Source organism: Saccostrea cucullata, unplaced genomic scaffold (assembly GCF_032062105.1).
Source record: "Saccostrea cucullata isolate Sc308-1 unplaced genomic scaffold, CSIRO_AGI_Scuc_v1 ctg88, whole genome shotgun sequence".
Taxonomy (NCBI): domain Eukaryota; kingdom Metazoa; phylum Mollusca; class Bivalvia; order Ostreida; family Ostreidae; genus Saccostrea; species Saccostrea cuccullata.
In genome coordinates, this window is record NW_026930139.1 from 704,029 (window position 1) to 712,219 (window position 8,191).

The following is an 8,191-nucleotide window of genomic DNA, read 5'->3' on the forward strand; positions in this document are numbered from 1 at the left end:
TTTCCTTGACTCAATAAAAGCAAAGTTGCTCAAATCCAATGCATCAGAATGTAGACAATCAACAAGATCTAGTCGGATCTAGACAGAGACGGGCTCGAATGAATGAACTTAAACTCACATAAATTGTATCCTTATTGTTTATAAGTTGTTGTTTGTTTATGCCCCTGATTTTGGGATGCAATGAATTTCTCAAGGTGGATTATAGATTTAGGTCTGTATTTATTTCGCAGTTGGAAATATTTTTGACAATGAAAAGACATAAGAAAATTGATGTTTAAATATAAACTTTGAAACTGTGTGGGTTGAAATACAAAAAATCCAAATACAAAGTAAACAAGTAAAATTGATGCAAAGCATCAAATCGGCCGCTAACAAAATCTAGCATTTCAAAAAGTACTTTCACAATTTTATAAAAGCATCCAAGCAAGGAAAGCACTTGTCAAGATATTCAAAGCTGAAATAGCACTAGCACTTGATCATTCTTATTTCAGGCTCTCTTCAAAGTAAAATAAATGTTTTTTTTTAAATTAATAAAAATTCTATTGCATTTGCTCATCAATTGAATTCATCGATGTTATAAAGTTGATGATTAATGATAGGAAATTATTGTCATCAAAATGAAGATGAACCCTGGATCTTTGTCAAATAATAATGCCTATGGTTTCTACAGAGTAGGCTATGCTGCATGGTGCGGTGCAAAATGTAGAAAAATAATTATCCTTGTTTCATTCGCAGCTGTAGCATATTCAAAACAATTTTTACTTGTTGAACAATTTTTCAATTTTTATTCACCATGCACTTTTATCACGTCGTTCTTATCCGGAAAATCATGACGATTTTATATGGTCTCGGATGATTACAAGAAATATCTTGATTAATCTCAAAACACAGAAGAGGCTAGCAAGATGTGGAAAGAATTCGATTTGTTTGTGAATAAGTGTTTATCAATACTAGTAGTCAAGAAAACAAATAATGAACAGGAAAGAACAAAGTTTGAATTATTTGGAACATTAACCATGTATCGAGTTCAAGTAGTTTTTATAGAGCTAAAGCACAAGCTAAAGAAGGTCAAATAAAAAGGAAGGTGGACTTCTGAAACAAAAGACTGAAATTGACACCAAAATAAGTGTAGTTCGACAGGAGAAAGAAATTCTCGCAGCACAGGCAGATTTGTCAAAGGAAGAAAAAATAGATCTTCCAGTTTCTACAAAATTTTAATTGACCAGTGCCCACATAATGAACCATAATTCTTCAAATACTAGAATTGACAACGCCCAACAAAATCAACCGAACTTGGAACGTAACTTAATCATTAAACAGAATACTGTAAACCAAGTATTATACGCGTGCGATAAATATCCGCAAGTTCCGCGAGTAACCTCTGCTCGCGGATATTTATCGTCGCGAACTAGTTATTCATGTTCCCATGTTATGATTAGAGTTATTTGCCCTTTTTTGAATACCAATCCCGACGGTTCCATAAGTAATCACGGAAGAACTTCAGTGTTCTAGAAGCAGTTGAAATTTCATTACAAACATTCAGAAAAAATATATAAACGAATGGCAAATCTATAAAACAATATGTCTAAAAATGATTAAAATGTCAATAATTATTTCAGCTTGTGTTATTATTGTTCTTTATTGTCACAGACGAGTTAGAGATAGCCTGGTTAATTACGACTAATTATGGCCCAGTCCTGCTCCGCCCCAACCATTTTTAATAATTGCCCTTTGGCTATGTAGATCTTGTAAAGAGTCAATTACCCAATTAGCATGAGGTACTTTTACACCTGAGAGTTTGAAATCAACTTTAATCTCCTCGATTTTTTTTCCCGATTTTCATGATTAGTGCGTAAGAAGTATACTCATGGTAACATTTTACCTAATTTAGGTGCGGATATAAGATTTTAAATGGACGCAGTGCACAGAATTTCTTGAATGATAATGCGTAAGCAGTACTCACGGTAGCATTTTACCTATAGTTTATGGGCGGATATAAAATTTTAATTTGATACAAAAAATACTTGTGGAAATAAAAAAAAGAATATGACCACTTGTTCGCGGAAAGAAATCGTCGCGGATTAGTTCTCTAGCGGTCATTCGCGAATAAAAAATGACGCGTATAATAATTGGTTTACAGTACAACACCTACTCATCAGTGTGTATAATACTTTGAGTACCTAATATTTTCACCGATATATTTTCCTCCAAATTCTGTGCTGCACATGTTTATTCCACCAAATCCATACTAGCCACCACTGTTTATCCCTCCAAATCCTGTTCCTCAAGTGTCAATTACCTCAGCCTGAACAGACTTCAAATTTTCTGTAACGGAAGGATTTTCTCCTTACCAGATTCACAAACTTTGATGATCGGCCGGAGAGTTTGAACTCTTGGACATCTTCCTTACGCGGCATAATAACAGAACTTGGAGTTACACCATTTAAGGAATTTTTTTACTAGTGAAGAGGCTAGGTCCCTAATCATCCAAATTTGCACGTATACTTCGCTACGCAAACACCTACGATCCACGTCTAGGAGTAAAACGTATTTGGGATAGGCTACACTGTACATGATATATAGGCATGGGAGACCTGAGAAGGTGAAACTTACACTAAAGAAGAAAGTACATTTGTTTCCAAACCTCACTAATAAAGAAACTATATGATCTCGTGGACATTCTTACAGAAACTGATTCTGCTAGGGCAAATCCACAGTATAACCTTCTTCTGAGCTACTTCAACTTTTCCACCGGAGTTCTACCGATAGTTAGCAAGCTACACATGTACCAACACCTCTAAAAGGCAAGTGGACTACTCAAGCTGCCGGTTATAAGGAACGAAATTGTTCCATTTCCCCAATTTTCATTCTTCGTCAATTTCATTCGTGAAATGTGTGAATTGCGTCAAGACAGAGGACTAAATTGTCAACAATCCACAAACCCACAGGTCACATACAAATAACCTAAACCTACTAGCAATGTCAACATATAGAAAGCCAACAAATGACATCACAAGAGTGGCACTAAGATGGACTCCAGAAGGGAAAAGGAGGAAAGGCCGACCAAAAACAACGTGGAGGCGAACTGTGGTAAAGAAACTAGAGGACATAAATCTTATCTAGAGAGAGTTGGAGAAGATAGCTAAGAAGAGAGAGGAATGAAAATCTCTAGTCCTTGCCCTATGTGCCTCCGGTGCTACAAGGACTAGGAAGGTAGGTAGGTACTAGTGACATTTCTCGTAAAGCTGAAATTTCATCTCCAACTCAATCCCACTAAGGGACGTGGAGACCGGTCCTTCAGATGAGAACGTATAAACCGAGGTCCCTTGTCGCAGTAGGTGCTGGCACGAAAAAGATCCCACCCTGCTCAATGGCCCCGGAATGCCGAGTATAGAACAAAATTTGCAGCTCTCCACCGGCAAGAGATGGCGTCTCCTTATAAGTGCAAAAATCTCGTGACGACATTAAACAACATACAATCAATCAATCATCTCCAACTTGTTGCCCCATATACAACGCTGGACATACACTAATGAAAGTCGTGGCTTCAAAAGATTGATTGATTGTAGAAAGATTGATAAGGAGAGAGCAAATTATTAGAGATAGATTTAACCCTATCACTTATTACAATGAAGCTGATTTTATTGATAGATTTTTTACTTAGTTTGGCTTTTTTGTCTTTTCTAGAAAATATTAGAGTTGACTCGGGAGATGCATGGAATTTTGCATACTTCATTCATCTTTCCAGTGAATCAACTTCTATTAACTTTGGTAGCCCGCATGGCGCATGCAGTGGTTAGAGAGTCTGCTCTATAGTCGTGAAGTAAGGAGTTGATACTTACGTCGAGGACCCGTTCGAATCCCACTGTGGGACGTTATTTTTGGAGACCGGTCTTTCAGATGAGACGTATACACCGAGGTCCCGTGTCGAAGTAGGTGCTGGCACGAAAAAGACCCCTTCCTGCCCAATAGCCGTAAGTGCCGAGTATAGGACAAAATTTGCAGCTATCCACCGGGAAGTGGTGGCGTTTCCATATGAGTGAAAAATTCACGAGAGGAACGTTTAACAACAAACAATCAATCTATCTCTGAGATATTATGCAATAAGTAATCGGTAAGTGGGGATTTGTTCAGAGTGCATAAATGTACTGGTTCTTCAGAGAAAGTTTTATGTGCAATAGCTTCTTTGTACAACGCACATATAAAATTCCCCTCTGGTGTAACATTCCCTCTATTGAAAGATAAATATATTGTACCCACATCCCCATTATTTCTCCAGGAGATAATGCTGAATTTTTCAGAAATAGAAGAGGGTATTTCTCTTAATTAATGCGTACCGGCAACCAGTGATCATGGATTCAAACTTACTATTGATGTGGTACGTTGGCCCAGCAGTACACAAAACAGTAGAATTTTTGATAATTCTAACATTTGTGCAAAGTTTGAACGTAGGGAAATTAATTAAATTTTGCTGGGTGACAATGGATACCCACTGCGGCAAGCCGCATTATCTTATAACTCCAGTTCTCACTCCAAACGAGAGACAGAGGAGAGAAGACTCAATTTTGCTTTATGCAATGCACATGTATAATTTGAAAACGTGTTTGGCATATGAAAAGACGATTTCTGTGTTTACGAAAACAGCTTCGAATAAAACTTCGAACAAATATAACAGTGATAACCTGTTTTGTGTTATATAACATGGCAATGGGAACTTTCAATTCCTCTATCAAATGAAGATGAAGGTGACGAGATTGAACAGGTTCTTGTACCTGTGGTACAGAATCGCCACCACGGATTTATTGATTGATCGATTGTATATTGTTTAAAGTCCCTCTCGAGAATTTTTCACTAATATTGAGACGCTACCACTTGCCGATGGAGAGTTGCAAATTTTGTCTTATACTCGGCCATTGAGCAGCGAGGGATCTTTTTCGTGCCAGCACTTACTACGCTAGGGGACCTCGGTTTGTACGGTTTCATCCGAAGGACCGGTCTCCATGCTCTATAGTGGGATTCGAACCTGCGACGAAGTGAGCTTTTCTGATCACCCGTCGTCCGTCTGTCTGTTAACTTTTCACATTTTCAAGTTCTTCTCAAGACCCACTCGCCAAGTTTAACCAAACTTGGTACAACACATCCTTGGATGAAGGGAGTGTAAATTTTAAAATTGAAGGGCCAAGTCCTCTTCCAAGGGGAGATAAAGGGGGAAAATAAAAAATAGCTATATTCACGGTGATCATTGAAAAAAATCTTCTTCTCAAGAACCACTGGACCAGATAAGCTTAAACTTATATGGAAGCATCTTAAGGTAGGGATAAATATAGTCATTCAAATCCATTAGTCTTACATTGAAATATAAAAGGAAATTGTTTAAAAATCTTCTTCTCAACAACCACGGTGTGTGCACTGGGCTATAAAAAACCATTGAAATAACTTATTGGTAATATAATCGTACATATCCGAAGGACCGGTCTCCATGCTCTATAGTGGGATTCGAACCTGCGACGAAGTGAGCTTTTCTGATCACCTTTTGATAACTGCACCTGTTTGTTAACTTTTCACATTTTCAAGTTCTTCTATATAACCACTCGCCAAGTTTAACCAAACTTGGTACAACACATCCTTGGATGAAGGGAGTGTAAATTTTAAAATTGAAGGGCCAAGTCCTCTTCCAAGGGGAGATAAACGAAAAAAAGAGTGGGATCATTAAAAAATCTTCTTCTCAAGAACCACTGGACCAGATAAGCTTAAACTTATATGGAAGCATCTTAAGGTAGGGATAAATATAGGAAATCCAAGTCTTACATTGAAATATAAAAGGAAATTGTTTAAAAATCTTCTTCTCAACAACCATGCACTGGGCTATAAAAGCTTAAACTTATTGGTAATATAATCGTACATATCATGAGCCATTGGGGTAGGCGGGCCACAAAAGGAAATCCAAGTTTTACATTGAAAAATATATGGGAAATCTTTTTAAAAATCTTCTCAAGAACCACTTGGCCAGAAAAGCTGAAACATGTGGAGAAGCATCCTGGTATAGTGTAGATTCTTAATTATCCAAATCATGCGCCTTGGGGTAGGGTTGGGCCACAATAGATATTACAAGGGGAAATCTGGTAAAGAGCAGCTTGGCTAAAATTACTTAGTTGAGCGATATGGCCCATGTACATCTTGTTATGCCCCCTAAGCTAGTTTTTTTCCTGTATAGTTTTCGTCCGTCCGTCTGTCTGTTAGTTCACAAAAATATAAGCTTGGCCATAACTTTTGATTGGATGGAGATATGGCTTTCATATTTCACATCTGACCTTTAGACCTTGGCTTCAGAATTTGATCACCTTTTTATAAAATTTTAACCTCAGTCGTATCTTTTAGCCAGTAAGTACTTTTGAATTCCTGCTTCACAGGTATGTTCCTTTCTTTCAATGACAATTTTTTTTTAATAATTTGACCTTGGAGTTTGATTTGCATCTGCGAAATTTTAACATTCTCCTTAAGCTTCCAAACAGGAGCATCAGTGTTTCACGACCACATCTGTTCAGTGCATATATGCAGAGTGTGAAACCCAGCTCATGGGTGCCTGGGTCATTCTGCATCAAATTTATAGATGGTGTGAACGACAATGAATTCCGATTAAAAAATTAATTTTAAGTTACACTTGCCTTCATCCATGTATCCATGAATGAATACTTAATTTATCAACTTGCATTCTACACACACTTGAACAGTGCCATTTCAAAGCAGTACGAGTTATCGTTCGTAATGCAGGAAGATCGACCTGTCACACCCATTGACTTGGGGGAGATCGCAGAGTGTTTGCCCTTCGTTGACTCCGTGTACACCAGTGAATACTTGTCCTTAGCGGTCGTTAATTACACGGTCAGAGAGAAGAAAGTTTTGAAGTTGGGTCTGACTTTGTGTACTAATAGCAGGAACAGATCTCTTGTTGAAAACGGCGACGTCAGAACACTATTCCAGACTAATGGAATTCTCACAAGTATATTCTCGTCAAAATTGTTTTTAAAATTGTTGGGGAAAAAATCTGAAACTTTTTAACATGCAATGACTACGATAGCATCTATTGAAAATTAAAAAATAAATGAACATCGAATAATACCGATTCTTCAGAAAGCAATTAAAGTGGCATATTAATTTTATGAAACGTTTGCTGGGAAAAATATTTGAATTATCAATTTCGAATTTATTCTTCATAATTATAAAGCAACGTGAATTGTCAGTCTTTGGTTAAGAATGACTTGGTTTAGCTAGCGTTATGGTTTTATTTGTAGTTTGCTTATTATTAAAAAAAAACTTGTAAGTAAATACGTTTGGGATTTATGATTAGAATTCCTTTCATGTAATAGTTAGGAACAGTAAAAGTTTTATGGTTTTCCGAAGAATTAAAATGTTTCGGTCTCTATTTATGCAATGCAAATAAATGTACAAAAATCAGTATATCTTCGGTATTCTGATTTTATTCATTTGATACATTGGGAGGTTGTTGTCACTTCCAAAGTGCGGTAGGGCTAGGGCAGTGTAAAAGTACAGTCATGTAAAATGGAGCAGTTTTGTCATCTCCACAGTGCGGTAAGGTGGGGTACTAAACTAGGGAGCAAATGACCAGTGTCATTGCCCGAAATGTCCTTTAAAACATTTTTCTCTACAGTAAAGTCCTAAGGCTATATTGAAGCTTAATCATATCTGCATAAGCCATTACCAACTCCAATGAGCTTGTAATCGTTTCGTTTGAAAGATGGAATCGCAATCTCCTCAGAAGTCTCGCGCAAACGAGAATTCATCAAGCACATTGTATTACGATGGTGCAATTCGTCTGGAAATGTTTTGAAAACTGGGAATTTCACCTTTACAAATGTATACATACGCTTGTCTTTGAAGTGCGATGTGTACTTCGACAGAGAGAGATTAATTGGGGGAGAAGATGTGGAAAAGATGCAATTACTGCAGGTTATGAGGAACATGTGAGTCGGTCATTCGCCAGTCTGTGGAGGGACTCAAAATCCGGCCTTTAAACCAACTGTTCCTCATTGTCTAATCCCGACGCATATTTATACTTTGTAAAAACTAAGTGCAAATTATGTATTAACACTTTTTTATGACGAACTCGAAGTTCAGATAGAAGCTGCTTTCATATCGCCAGATGACAAAGCAGCTGACTTGATCTAAAACT